Genomic DNA, 14,990 nt, shown 5'->3' with positions numbered 1-14,990 from the left:
GAATTCTTTGACAAAATATGTGAAAAATACTTTTGCAGCACTTTACCCTTGAGAGTTACGCCCATTTCAAGCATTTCTGAAATGGTTTAAATTGTTTAGCAGGCAAATAAACAATACTTTGCATTTGCAAATAATGCGCAGCTTAAAAAAATGAAGAGGGTTATTAATACTGATTGCAATAAAAGGTTTTATTATAAGAAGTGCATGGATTTTGATTAGTATCTGGGTTTAATTTTCTGTGCAATGATTATATTACCCTCAAAGTGACACAATACGTCGCGTAATAGCTGTAGGACTATTAAAACTGAGTTAATAAAGGAAATCGAGTACAGAATAAACTGTGCCAAATAAATTTAAGGATAATTATTTTTTGAAAAGACGACCCCATATTTCAATGCGCTGTGGTAAACACATACTGTAGATAGTAGCAGACCAGTAAGAACAGATAAAGAGCTGTGTTTATTAATTGAGTAAAACAGATAGAGGCTGCAGGGTGAAAGGTTCAAGGAGCAAGGAGTGTTTGCTTTGATATTAAAATCATTAGTATCCTGGAATATTTGATTAGTTCATGTTGGACAAAGAGTAGGAAGGTATCATGTTGTTGAAACAAACCTGATTTCCATTTACATCCACTTGTGCTTCCAGAATGAAGCATCGGTGGATCAAGTTGCAGCATGCCACCTGATATGAGTAAAAGTGTTATGTTGTACAACTCCAAAAAGCTTGAAGGACACAGTAGAAACCTCCTGAGCTAATCACCTCCTGTTCTGTTTCAGGAATGAATTGCTAGAGGCGGTTGATTCTTTTAGTGTAAGAGTCATTGAGGTGCATGGTCATGTTCGTACTTCTGAGTTTGAGGATCATGTTGGGACTTGATAGCTGCAGAGAGGGAGGCCCAAGTGGTTCATTTATCCGCTTGAAAGTTGTTCCAAAATGCTGGCTGCTGCCAGACCAAGTCTCCTGTTCAACCAGAACCATGTGGCAGCTGCTGCACTTCATAAGATTCCATCCACACAATATTGCCACGTGCTGCCATCTTTGGCAAATGTTCTCCAGGCTTTTAAGGGATGACAAAGAAGAAATCTTTGCTGTGTCCAGGATCTGGAAAATGTAATGAAAGAATAAATGCGCCTTACTGTTTTGGACATAACAGCAGGAGCAATAGCATTAAAAAAAAAATCCATGTTCTAAAGAGTAAGCATGAGAGAAAATAAACAAATAACAATCACTAGAGAAAAAAATAGCTAGGGTTAAAGACCACCAGATCCCCAGAACCTGATGGGTTGCATCCTAGGATTTTAGCAGAATTAGCTGCAAAGAAAGTGAATACAGTAGCAGTAGCCTTCCAGGAATCCTTTAGGCTTGGGAAGAGTCCCAGAGATTCAGAAAATTGCCAGTGTAATACTCTTATTCAAAAAGGGAGAAGACAAAAATTAGATGACTATAGGCCAGTTAGCTTAACCCCTGTCATTGTGAAAAATTTAAAGTCTCTTATCAAGGATATAATAGCAGGGCATCTAGAAACACAGTCATAGAATCCCTACAGTGCAGAAAGAGACCATTCAGCCGACTGTATCTGCACTGACCCACTGAAGAGCATCCCATCCAGACCCAGACCCTACCCTATCCTTTTAACCCCGCATTTTACCATTGCTAATCCCTTGCCCAGTTGCTCCCCACTTACATCCACAATTCATCTGATGCTTCACATCAGCTTCAGAATTTCCATTGTGCAGCCTCCAGCAATCGCCTCCTTACGATGGATATACAATCGCTTTACAGGTCCATCCTCCATCAGGATGGTGTCAAGACTCTCCACTACATCCTAAAAAGACCTAACAACAGCCACCACCCTCCTCCACCTGGCCGAGCTTATCCTCACTTTGAATAACTTCTCCTTTAACTCTACTCGCTTTCTTCACGTCAATGATGTGGCCATCGGCACCTGCATGCCTCCAGTTATGCCTGTCTCTTTGTGGGATTTGTGGAACTTGCCCTGTTCCAGTCGGATTCCAAACCTCATGCACAGTTCTTCCTCAGGTACGTCGATGATGTCATTGGTGCTACTTCCCTCTACCAGTTAGAATTGGGGAATCCTTTAAATTTCACTTGCAATTTCCACCCTGTTCTCACCTTCACCTGGTCTATCACTGATTCCTTCATCCCTTCCTCAATATCTCTTCTTCCCATTCCTAGGGAAAGGCTGGCCACTGATAGCCACTACCAACACACTAACTCCCACAGTTACCTGGACTATACATTCTTCCATCCACTGTAAGGATTCTATCCCATCTTTGTTTCATATGTTCTGTTGATGCCACTACTCAAGGAAGACCTCAGAAATGCTCACTTTCTTTCCTCAGCCAAGGATTCCTTGCTACTGTGGTCAACAGAGCTCTTAGCCATATCTGACCCATTTCCCAAACTTCTGCCCTCACCCTTTTCTCATTACTCTCACAACAATAATAGCATTCTTCTGGTCTTCACTTACCAGCCCATCAGCCTCTATATCCAAAGGATTTTGAGCCGCCATTCCTGTCACCTCCAGCAGGCTGCCATGAGTGAACACATAGACCCCTTCATCCTCTGTCAGCATTCTGCAGGGACCATTCCCTCTGGGACACTCTGGTTCACTCCTTGTCTATTCCCAACACCTTCCCAGACCCTTGCAGCCCCTTCCCATTCAATCAGAGAAGGCATAACATCTGCCATTTGTTTCCTCCCTCCTCCCAACCAAGACCCCAGACACCTTCCAGTTGAAGCAATGATTAATCTGTACTTCACTCAATCTAGTCCACTGTATTTACTACTCACAATGTGGCCTCTGTACTTCAGAGAGACAAACACAGATTGGGTAATTGCTTTGCAGAACACCCATGTCCTGTCTGTAAAAGTAACTCGGAGCTCTCAATTGCCTGCCACTTCAACACACCACTTTGTTCCTGCGGCAACATTTCTGTCTCAGACCTGCTGCAGTGTTCCTGTGAGTCTCAGCATAAGATCAAAGAACAGCAACTCATTTTCCACTTGGGGACCCAGCATAGAGATCAAAAAATTTAGAGCCTAATTCCATCCTTCCTTTTTTTTTACCCACTGCGCACCCTAGTCCTATCGTGACATGGGTCACTTTCAGCACAGCTAACTCATTCTCTCCTACTCTCTGCTCTCATTATCATGTAGTCAACTTCTCTTCTCGGTGATCATTGGTAATCGCCTATCATTTTCATATTTGTCTCTCTGAGCTTCATCTCCACCTATCCACTAACCTTCTCCCTACCGATCTGCTATTTCATCCTCTGGATAAAGGCCACCTTTTCCTGGACACAAACAGTTCAGATGAACAATCACCAGACTTAGTGTTATCTCTGCTGTCTGCCTAAAAATGCTGTCATACCTGCTGAGTTTGTCCGAACCCATTGTCTTCCTTCCAATTCTTTGTTTCTTCTCTAGTTCTTACAGAAATGAAATTGCTCCCTTATTTCAACTCATCCTGGAAAATATGTCATTGTTTAATTTATAGCCAGTAATGGCCTGAGTTGCATCAAATCAAACTTAAACCAATCTGTCATGGAATCATACAGCATAGAAACAGACCAGTTCCAACCAGTCCATGCCAAATATAATCCCAACCTAAACTAATCCCACCTGCCTGCTCCTGGCCCCTATCCCTCCAAACCTTCCCTATTCATACATCCATCTAGATATCTTTTAAACATTGTAATTGTACTCACATCCACCAATTCCTTCGGAAGTGCATTCCATACATGAACCACCCTCTGTGTAAAAAAAAACCTCATGTCTTTTCTAAATCTCTCGTCTCACCTTAATGTGCCCCCAGTCTTGAAATTCCCCATCTTAGGCAAAAGACAACTACCATCAATTCAATTTGTACTCCTCATTATTTTATAAACTTCTATCCATTCACCTCTCAACCTCTTACGCTCCAGTGGATAAAAGTCCCAGCCTATCTAGCCTTTCCTTATAATTCAAATCTTCCATACCTGGCGACATCCTGGTAAATCTCTTCTGAATCCTCTCCAGCTGGATAATAACCTTCCTATAACTGGGCACCTAGAACTGGACACAGTATTCCAGAAGAGGCCTCGCCAATGTCCTGTACAACCCTAACATAATGTACCAACTCCTATACGCGTAGGGCTATGCAATGAAGGCAAGCGGGCCAAACACCTTTTTAAACACCCTGTCTATATGTGACACAAACTTGTAAAGAATTATGGATCTGCACTCTTTTTAGGTCCTTCTGTTCTACAACACAACCCACAGCCCTATAATTAATCGTATAAGCCCTACCTTGTACCAAAATGCAATACCTCGCATTTATCCTAATTGAACTCCATCTGCCATTTCTCAGCCCATTGACCTGTTTGATCAAAATCCCTTTGTAACAATAGAAAACCTTTTTTACTGATACAATACCATCAGTTCTGGCATCCTTCACAAACATACTAACCATGCCTTCTGTATTCTAATCCAAGTTATTTATGTAAATGACAAACAAAAGAGGACCCAGAGCTGATCCCTGTGGAACCCAGCTGGCCACAGGCCTCCAGTCTGAAAAGCAACCCTCCACCATTACTGTCTGTCCTTTGCTGTCAATTATGTATCCAGTTGGTAAACTCACCCTGAATCCCATGTGACCTAACTTTACTAATTAGTCTACCATGTGGGACCTTGTCAAAAGCTTTACCAAAATCCAAATAAAGAACTTCTACTGCTCTGTCATCATCAACCTTTTTAGTAACTTCCTCAAAAAACTCAATCAAGTTTGTGAGACATGATTTTCCTCACACAAAACCAGGCTGACTACCCCTAATCAATTCTTGCCCCCTCTAAATGTCCATAAATCCTAACGTTTACAATTACATCCAACAATTTACCCACCAAAGTCACTCATGTCTGTAGTTCCGCAGTTTCTCCTTTATAGCATTTCTTAAACAAAGGTACAATGTTAGCTACCTTCCAGTCAACAGGCACCTCACCATTGTTACAGATGATGCAAATATTTCTGCAATGGGTCTCATAATTTCTTGCCTTGCTTCCCACAACATTCTGGGATACATTTGATCAGGTCTGGAGATTTGTCCACCTTTTATATTCTCTAAGATCTTGCAAACTTCCTCTTCTGTAATGTGAACTATTTTTAAAACATCAAAGTTTACTTCTCTGCATTCTCTAGAATCCATTTCTTTCTTCGCAGTAAAAACAGCCAAAAAATATTCATTTACTATCTTCCCCCATTTCCTGGGCCTCAACACAAAGATGACTGCCTTGATTTTTAAGAGGCCCAATCCCCTCTCTAGTTACCTTCTTGCTCTTAATACATTTGTAGAAACTCTTTGGATTATCCTTAACCTTATCTGCCAATGCAATCTCATATCCCCTCTTTACCTTCCTGATTTCTCCCTTAAGAATGCCCCCATACTCTTTCAATTAATTAAGAGATTCAATTGAACCAAGTTGTCCATATCTATAAAAATTCTCTTTTATTCTTGACTAGAATCTTAATATCTTTATTAATCAATTGGCCCTTAATCTTACCAACCTTTCCTTTCATTCTAACAGGAAGAAAATGCCTCTGAACTCCTCATCACACTCTTGAACTTCTCCCAACTGTCAGATGTGCTTGTACCTGTGAACAGTCTACTCCAATCAACTTGTGAAAGTTCTTGTCTTATACCACTGAAATTTGCCTTACTCCAATTAAAATCTTTAACTTATATGGAGTAGCCATTTTGAAACTAAAAGAATTATGAATGCTAGATCCAAAGCGTTCCCCCACCTTTACTTCAATCATCGGCCCGATCTTATTTCCCACCAGAAGGTCTAATTTTGCTAATTTTCTAATAGGAGCAACCACGCAGTGACAAAGTTTTCTTGAGCACATTTGACAAATTCTTCACTGTCTAAACCTTTAACACTGTGGTAGTCCCAGTCATTATTTGTTTCTCAATTTCTCTGTTACTTTTGGGGGGGGGGGTCTATTGTACAGTCCCACCAAAGTGTTCTTTCCTTTCCTAATTGTAATTTGTACCCATATATTTTTACTGTTTTAAAAAGTTATTTTTCAGGTTTTCTAACCAGTTTCTTTTTTCTCATTATATTGCTTTAGAGTTTGTATTTTGGTAAATTTGAAAAGCATTAGGGAAAAACTAAACACGACCAAGTTGTTAGTCATGACACCACTGAAGATCCCTCTTTCACTTTCTCAAAATGATAAGGTTGATTAATGGATGCTTCCATGTTATTTATTACTGTTGTTTCATGGCACCTGCAATGTGTCTTCTAAATGTAATAATAAATTATTCTAGTTTGCTACTTCATTGCCAACAAATAAGGAACTTATGTATTTTTAAACTCCACTTAAGTAGATAAATATGAAACAGCAATATTCTTAACTTGATAAAAGATGAACAAATCAACAAATTATAGTAAATCTAAGTACCACATTGCAAGCAAGACTCAAAGAATTAGTTATGATGACTTAAAACTTATTTTGGAAAAGATTACATAATCTTTTGAGCAATTTGTCAAATGACATAAAGATGTCAACATTATAGATAATTTAGACATTTAACATTAGTTATGACCTGTAGAAATTCTCTAATATTTTATGCTGCAGTATGACATCACCTAACAGTTTTTACTGAGCAGTTCAGAAACTACAGATTGATAATAAATTTATATCATTTTCAAGTGGTTGAAAATTAAAACAAGAACACTTGCTTTGGTAACCCAAGTCACTGCTTGGCACAAGTGATTTCAAGTCTGAAAGGAGCAAGAATTCATCAAGCCCAAAGCAAAGTGTAGCTTGACTGTCTTGCAACCACCACCCAACAATGTTTCTGCTGATTTCGCTCAGACTCAGGTTACAAAACATAGTTGAGTATTGTCTCCTCCCAATGGCATGAATGCCAGCTACAATACATACATCTGGCATAGGCCATGCCAGAAGCCATCATGGCATGGTGCTTGTGTGATTACAGCAACAAACAAGAGGGTAGCTGATGAGTTACAAAGGTTATCTGCTGACTCACCTGGCTAACGTCTTTGGTGAATAAGCCACCACAAGTAAATGGGCTGCATGTAAATGATAGCTGCATTGCTGACCTGTGTTCACATGTCCACATTGGAATACTATGGCACCTCCATGCCTCACTGAGAAGAAGGTCCAAGTGCTTTCACCCCATCATACCTAACCACTCCTTTACAGAGATTTACTGACTTGATAATTGCCAGTTGACGCCCTTGTTCATTCATGTATCAGCACAACTATTGGCACCTCAGGGTGTAAAGTTGCATCCAACCACTCACTCTAAGTGCCACTGACCTTCAGTCCCTCATTCACCTGCTCAATCTAACAGTTCACTCTCACATGTACATAGTCTCCAAGTGGGGAACAGGCTATCTCATACCACTTTGATACTTACCTTGTGGGATTAGATTATTGACTATTTTCCTCTACTGAACTCCCAATCTTAAATAAACATGATAGTTGCTAACGTCCTTGGCTCTCAGTGCAGATTGTCTTGGACAAATGAGACTGGTTTTTGTTGCAATTTGTGGAAAAGCATGTTCTGCTGTTCTCTGATAACCTGTATAAAAATCTGCAAGCATTGCCTACGGTAGGATTAATCTCTCTCTTAGCTCTGACATCTCTAATGTGATTTAGGAGTTGCTTGGATGTGACCGAGAGGGGTGAGGTGATCTCTTTTTAGCAATAAGGATTAATATAGTGCAGAGTAATAGGTGAGATGTTTGAGAGGGGATGAAGGAGAATGCAGAATAAATAAACCTTCTAATGTATGGAGGACAGGGAAATTGGGGTCTTGAGCTAGTTGGGTCCTTTATAACCAAATGGACCTGCTGATCTGTCGCTTGATAGTAGGATCTTGCTGATTGTGGTTTGTATCATTCGACCAGTCCCTGGAACAAGAGGCAAGGTTACAAAACTTGAAATTTTGACAGTAATATTTCAGACTGTGATATCATGTAGATTTCTAAGGTTAACTTAGCTACAATATTGGACGTAGCCCAAGGACTTTACACAATGCTCATTAGGAACTGATTTATCAAAGGGAGAAGTAGCATGCTTCTGCTGGATTTAAAGAGCTAAATACTTTGAAAATTAACTCGGCTCTTTGGGCTGACATGTCACAGCTGAGGAATGCCTATTAGCTCTGCAGACGATAGCAGATCCCAATCTTCTTGAGACATTTCTGTTTGACCAAATCGGTATCCAGATGTGTCTACTGAGGCCTAGTTTAAATTAAAAAAGCGGTGGTGTTCTGCTCCAACACCACAATCCTAAGACTTGGAAACTCTATGCCATTCAAATTTTGTAATCAAGTGAGGTCGAAGAGTCAGCCACACTTCCCCAGAGTGCAGTGTAGAAAACATGTCAGCTGTTATCAAACACAGAAGGTGGCCATTTGCCCCGCCATGTCCATGCTGGTCTTCAGAAAGACAACAAAGGACCTGAACAAAGAAGTAGGAGTGTAGGTGCCTAATACTAGCTCATCATGATAGCCTGCTGCTCTTCCTTTGCATTTTATTTTTTCTGCATTACCTGGCAGCAAAATAGATTTTAAAAATCCTTCAAGTCTTTGTTTTTGCTGAATATATATAAACACTGCATCTTAATAATTCAGTCTAACCTATTTTCATTTCTCCATGTAGATACCATGAATGAAAAGCAGACAGCAAGGGTAATTAACTAGTGGTTTCTCCAAATCCTCAAAGTGTACCACCCTGAAAGGACAGGGGTAGCCAGTGTATGAAACATCAGCAGCTGCTTATTTCACGTCAAGCTACATTTTGTTCTGATTCGGAATTATACCACTGTTCTTTCACTGTTGGTTAAAAGTATGGAACTGTGCTGTATCTATACCTGATGGACTGCGATAATTCAAGAAGACCACCCTCAACCATTTCTTTAAGGAGAGTTGGAAGTAGGCCAACAATTATTGTCTAGTTAGCAAAAGCCACATCCTGTAAATGAATTTTGTATGCACCATCAATTGCATTCCCTTGACAAGCATTAATTCTGATATATCAGTCGGTAATTCAGTAGACAGTAAGTCTGAATGGTTTTTAGAACACGACATATGGAGCTAAAGTGGGTGGAAGACATGAAAATGGAAGCTTCAAGATCCAGAACTATGGACACATAATTGAAAAGTCTAGAGATGTAGGTCTCCCAGATAACTGCATACTCACATTCTGTTTATGCCAGGCCTTGAAAGAGGCAAGTGAAAGAGAGGGAGGTTTGCATACACACATCTACCCATGAATCTTGGAAAGAGGTTTTTGTTCCAAGTGTTATGATTGATGTCTTAAAACTTGAGCGGATCATTTTTACTTTTGATCTGGAGCATTTCGGTGCTTAGGATTTATTGTAGTTGTCAGGAGAATTTTAGAAGTATAATTTTTTAAAATCAAATACACGGGAACAGCACCACCTGCAAACTCCCCTTTAAGCTACTCACCAGCCTGATTTGGAAGCATATCACGTTCCTTTGAAGTTGCTGGGTCAAAATTTCCGAATTCACTTCCTAATGGCATTGTGGGTCTACCTGTATCAAACGAACTGCAAAACTCAAGAAGGAAGCTCACCACTGCTTTCTCAATGGCAGCGAGGGATTGGCTTTAAAAAAAAGACTCAGCCAATGCTGTCCACATCCCATGGCTGAATAAGCAAATTATTGATTACGTCTCAGATGGCATGCAGAAGTAACTAAGAAACATTATTTAAAAAAGAACATTAGTTTTATATATCCAACATTAGTAAATATTATCTTGGATAAAGACCATGCTTGCATTTTTTTTGTTCTTTTCTTTGAGCATAGAGACTCCAGTCCTCCTTTCCATAGAGCATTTGATTTTCAGGGAGGAATGGGATCAAGTGGATTACTCTTTGAAAGAGCCATATAGACACCAAGTCAAATGGCCTCTATATTTCGATAATGTGGACTAATTGATTTTAATTCTTTAATTGGTCATAGCGGTTTTAAATACTGATCATTGTTTGGTACATTGCAATACTGTTAAAAGGTGCCAGTGCTATCTTAAGACCTAATATACTTCCAAGCAGACCCTTAACATATCAATTATATCATTCTTCATAACAGACAGATGCAGACAAATCAGATAATCATTCAGACATAGTATATTTTTACATTGTCTTAAAATGTGCTAGAACATAAATAGCTTCACTTGGTATTACTTAAAGTTTTATACTATTTGGCTAAAGTATTGATATTCCCTAATGATTGCCTTGGGTATCCTATTAGTGTTATTATCCTGATATCTAGATCCATTATGATGGCAATGAGAACCACTTTTTTCAGAGAAGCACTAAAGATTACTTTCTGTGCAACATGGTAGTGATCCTGTCTACAATGCCTTCTAGAAAAGGAAGGGATGGATTTAGCCCAGTAACCAACACAATAACTACAGCTGCTAAAATTAAATATTTCACTCTTTATTTGAATTATTATTTAGTTTGTGGACATCTTCTTTGTTACAATATCAATAAATTATCAAATTTCCATGATTTATGTGAAATATTCCAGTAAAAGTCAATGCATAATTTCCTAGGAAAATCTTCTCTTCCTGTCACTTAGCGTTGATAGCTAAACTACTTTTATCACAGCTCTTGTAAAATCACTTTTCATGTCATGTGGACCCTAATGAAGACTGTGTGCTGACTGATAAAATAACTGGGTTTGCTCATTGGATAGACAGCAGTGTGAAACAGATGAAGTGCAAGACATCCCAGCTTTCAACATAAAATTGGTGTTCAAATCAGTATTCTTTATTTAATACATAGGTTTAGTCCAGCATGATTTTGTTGCCAGGACTCTGGTTCACTGGAATGTGGTTCTTATAAAGCAATATCTTTGCATGTAAACTCTTACTTTCCTCACAAATTCTACTTGTTACTATAAGCACTGGAAGAAACATGATACTTGTCCCTTTCCACTAATTTCTTTCTTTAATGTTGCACTTTTAAATCAGATAATATTAGCCATCCAAGTCCAGCCAGGTCATGCATACATATATGTAATGAATACTCACTGACTGGCATATTATTTCTTTCAGATTATTTTACACATTGGTACACTCTTGAATGATTCCTGGAATGAATATGTATTTTATATCTGGATAATATTGGAATTACTTATCTGAAATAATGAAATGGCACAGCGCAGGAAGTGTAATTCTGTAGTTTTAATCAGCTTGAAATAATTAGTTACTTGACGTATTCCAGAATGGAAATCTTATCACATGCAATGCTTGCATGCTAAATTTATAATATTTATGGCACTTCGTTTACCTGCAGTTGTTGCAATTTTGCTAATTCTTGTAGTTGTTGCGAATGTTGTAACAATATTTTCTATATTAGCTGAGCATGGACAAATTAATATAGTAACACTGATTACAAGTTAGTTAGCATTTAGAAATTATCACACACTTGTGATTGAAAAGCCAATTGATCTCAATTGTGTCTTTGAATTTTCTGTTTGTTATTCAGCATGAAAAGTGCTTAGAATGTTTCTGAGAAGAGCCTGTTCTATTGACAAGCTTGGTTCCAAAGCCATGCCACAGAAAATCTTTGATAAATTGGCCTAGAAAATATATAAGGATGTAACGAGCACCCGACATTTTTCATGACTTAAAGTATTTGTTATCAATATGAAAACCAGTGCAAATGTTTTAACTCAAAACTATTAGTGAGCATGATTGCCTGTGACTTTGCTGATGTATATGTACTTTGTTCTGACTCAGTAGCCATGGATATACATATAAGACTTGGCTGACCATTTTCCTACTGAGCCCTGCTGATTGTCCTCTGAAGTGAATTAATTTTCCACCAAGATGTTATGGCTCCTAGTGGAGTGGCCTTGTATCCTGCAGAGAATGAATGCTTCTTTATCAAGATGTGGTTACTGAGATGCACTAAATCTGCATAAATAAAAGCACTTTACCAGCACGATTGGCTGACTCCTTGTGGCGTTGTAGTTATTCAATTAATCAATTACCCGAGCTGTTTTCAATTTTTTTTATTTAAACAAATTGTCATTAAATTTATTTTCTTTTGTTTACAGTGCCACTCCAAACATGGTCTGTCATCTGAAGGACTTAATTCCTACAAGGATGAACGGTGAAGGGATATTTTTTCCAAAATCTGTGCTCAGACTTTGTTCTTTGACAATATGATAGAGCTTAATAAGCTCAAAATATTTTTAATATCAATATATTGATTACTTAAGTACTGGTGATTTTTGTTTAAAATTAATTAACTGTGTTAGAGGAAAGGAGGGAAATTCTGAAACCACATTTCTGCTGTCAGTTATTGACTTCTTTTGGGTCTGAATTCTCTCTCAACTGTCTGTATTTTTGATGGCCATCATCCTTCACTTTGGAAAGTGAGAAGTAAGGATTTAAAGTACAAGGTTTTAACTTTGTGTTGCCAAACAGTAGATTGTTGAAATTCATGTGTACCCGACTCAGATCCTTTTTAACCATTTCAAATGAATGGTCAGAAAATATTACATAAGACCATAAGACATAGGAGTGGAAGTAAGGCCATTCGGCCCATCAAGTCCACTCCGCCATTTAAATCATGGCTGATGGGCATTTCAACGCCACTTCCCTGCACTCTCCCCGTAGCCCTTGGTTCCTTTTGAGATCAAGAATTTGTCGATCTCTGCCTTGAAGGCATCCAACGTCCTGGCCTCCACTGCACTCTGCGGCAATGAATTCCACAAGCCCACCACTCTCTGGCTGAAGAAATGTCGTCTCATTTCGGTTTTAAATTTACCCCTTCTAATTTTAAGGCTGTGCCCACGGGTCCCAGTCTCCCCGCCTAACGGAAACAACTTCCTAGCGTCCACATAGCACATGCCTAAATTTCAGAAATATGCTGGTTGCAATGAGGATACCCTGCAAAGAGTGCATACTCTAAAAATGATCCCTTTGTATTAAAGCCACAATAAATTGAATCATATCCTACTCAGACCAATTTGCATAACCTTGTTTATCGAAGAACAGTTTAAACATCATCATTATATAACTATTTCATGTAAGGCTATAAATTACTGTTAGCAATGGTTCAAGTACTTGTGTCATATGAAAGTTAATAATGTGATTTTGTAGCATCAGGTACTGGCCATCCTTACTGTTTAGCTAAAGTTGTTGAAGAAAATGGCTTCAGTGCAATAGGGCAGAAATGTTAGTATTGTCCCCTAAAGGAGAAATCATATGGTATCATAACATGCAAGCAACATGCCCCTTGTTCAATATGCACAAGTTGAGCACTGTAGCTGTAACAACTGAAGCTGAATTGTGGAGGTTCGTGATGGTAGAGTGAAATTGTTCTTTATCTGTATTGCAAAAGTGGTGTTTATGAATTAACAATCCATTTCACACTGGGTAGAAAAAAGTCAGGCAGAATGTAAAACAGACTCTTGATTTGCTTTCGCCCATCTGTTTGTGAATTTATGCATGAAATTCAACATGAATTTTGCTGGAAAGGGTGGCACAGTGGCTCAATGGTCAGCACTGCTGCCTTAAGCGAGGCCTCCTGCCTCAATGACTGCCTGTCTGTGTGGAAGTTGTACATTCTCCTTTATAGCTGTGTGAGTTCCGCTGGGTGACCTGATTTCCTCCCACAGTGCAAAGATGTTCAGGAGAGGTGAATTGGCCATGCTAAATTGACCCATTGTGTCTAGGGATGTGTAGACTAGGAGAATTACCCTTGGTAAATGTGGGATCATGGGGACAGGGTTTGGTTGCACTGCTCTTTGGAGGGTCAGTACAGGATTCGATTGACTTAATAGCCACTTTCCAGTTATGTGACACATTGTATGATATTCAACGGGCCAAATTCACCACTGAAAATTTCTGTCTGACACTGGCTATTCCATTTGCTTTACAATTCTCAACTTGGCAATGGAATGTATACACATGATGTGTCATCTGGTCCTACTGCTACACTGTCCATTGGATATAGTGTCCCTGACACATATTTCGATTAACCAAAGATTGGTTTCTTAGAAGGATCTTCCCATAGCATCTTAATTCTGTGCAGTAGTACCAGTACCACAGTGACCTTAATACCAGTACTATTAAAGTCAGAGATTGTAGGAACTGCTGATGCTACAGAATCTGAGATAACAAAGTGTAGAGCTGGATGAACACAGCAGGCCAAGTAGCATCAGAGGAGCAGGAAAGCTGATGTTTAGGGTCTGGACCCTTCTTCAGAAAAACTAATAAAGCCACCTGATTTTCAAATTATGCAGTATCATCCAGTTTACTCCCCATCAATTCATGAAGGATGTGAGAGCTGCACTGCCTGCTACTGAACAGCAGAATCTCAAAGATATACAAGAGCAGGCGTTATTGGTGACAATGATGGAGTAGCTGCTGAAACACCAGTGCATCAGATAACATAACATGTATTCCTAAGGGCAACTCAATTCTAAAATCCTCCTGACCACATCTACATAATAAACTGCACTGAAACACCTTTTCCTGAACTTTCTTGTGCAATTTCTCACCCTCTGTCAGTTCCCATCTTGAATCTATTAAACTGGCACTGAAGCTGGATAATCTCCAGTTGCAGTTTAGGTTTTCTACATGGGAGAAAAAAATGAAATTGTTAGCAAAGATGAGTTTCTTGCATGCCTATTTATGACGACAGGTGCTTGTCAAACCTAAGAGTATAGTTGGCTTACCCTAGCAAATTTCTTCAAGTCTGATATGATCTTCCTGATCCTGCAGTTTGGGAGTCAGCATTGACTCTTTCAGTATATTTTTTCCCTTGAGACACAAGGCCACTTCAGAGTGAAGGGTGTACCAGGGTGTGACCAGTTCTTATCTAACCTCAGCTAACCTGCAATCAAATTGTTTTGCAAAGTTATAACAATGTAATTTCAGAAATTTAAATACCTTATTATAACACAGTA

At 39.0% G+C, this 14,990-nt stretch overlaps 1 long non-coding RNA gene across 1 annotated transcript in view; it reads right to left on the bottom strand.

Annotated features, from left to right (window-relative positions):
* Positions 1-273: 273 nt before the first annotated feature.
* LOC125461998 (uncharacterized) overlaps positions 274-14,990 on the bottom strand; it is an 84,050-nt gene continuing 69,333 nt past the window's right edge. The window contains exon 3 of the long non-coding RNA XR_007249585.1: positions 274-1,101. This is a non-coding gene — a long non-coding RNA (uncharacterized LOC125461998). The remainder of the gene's footprint in view (positions 1,102-14,990) is intronic.

The sequence above is a fragment of the Stegostoma tigrinum genome, chromosome 20 (assembly GCF_030684315.1).
Source record: "Stegostoma tigrinum isolate sSteTig4 chromosome 20, sSteTig4.hap1, whole genome shotgun sequence".
Classification (NCBI taxonomy): domain Eukaryota; kingdom Metazoa; phylum Chordata; class Chondrichthyes; order Orectolobiformes; family Stegostomatidae; genus Stegostoma; species Stegostoma tigrinum.
The sequence above is the reverse complement of the archived record's forward strand: the minus strand, read 5'-3'. Positions and strand labels throughout refer to the sequence as shown.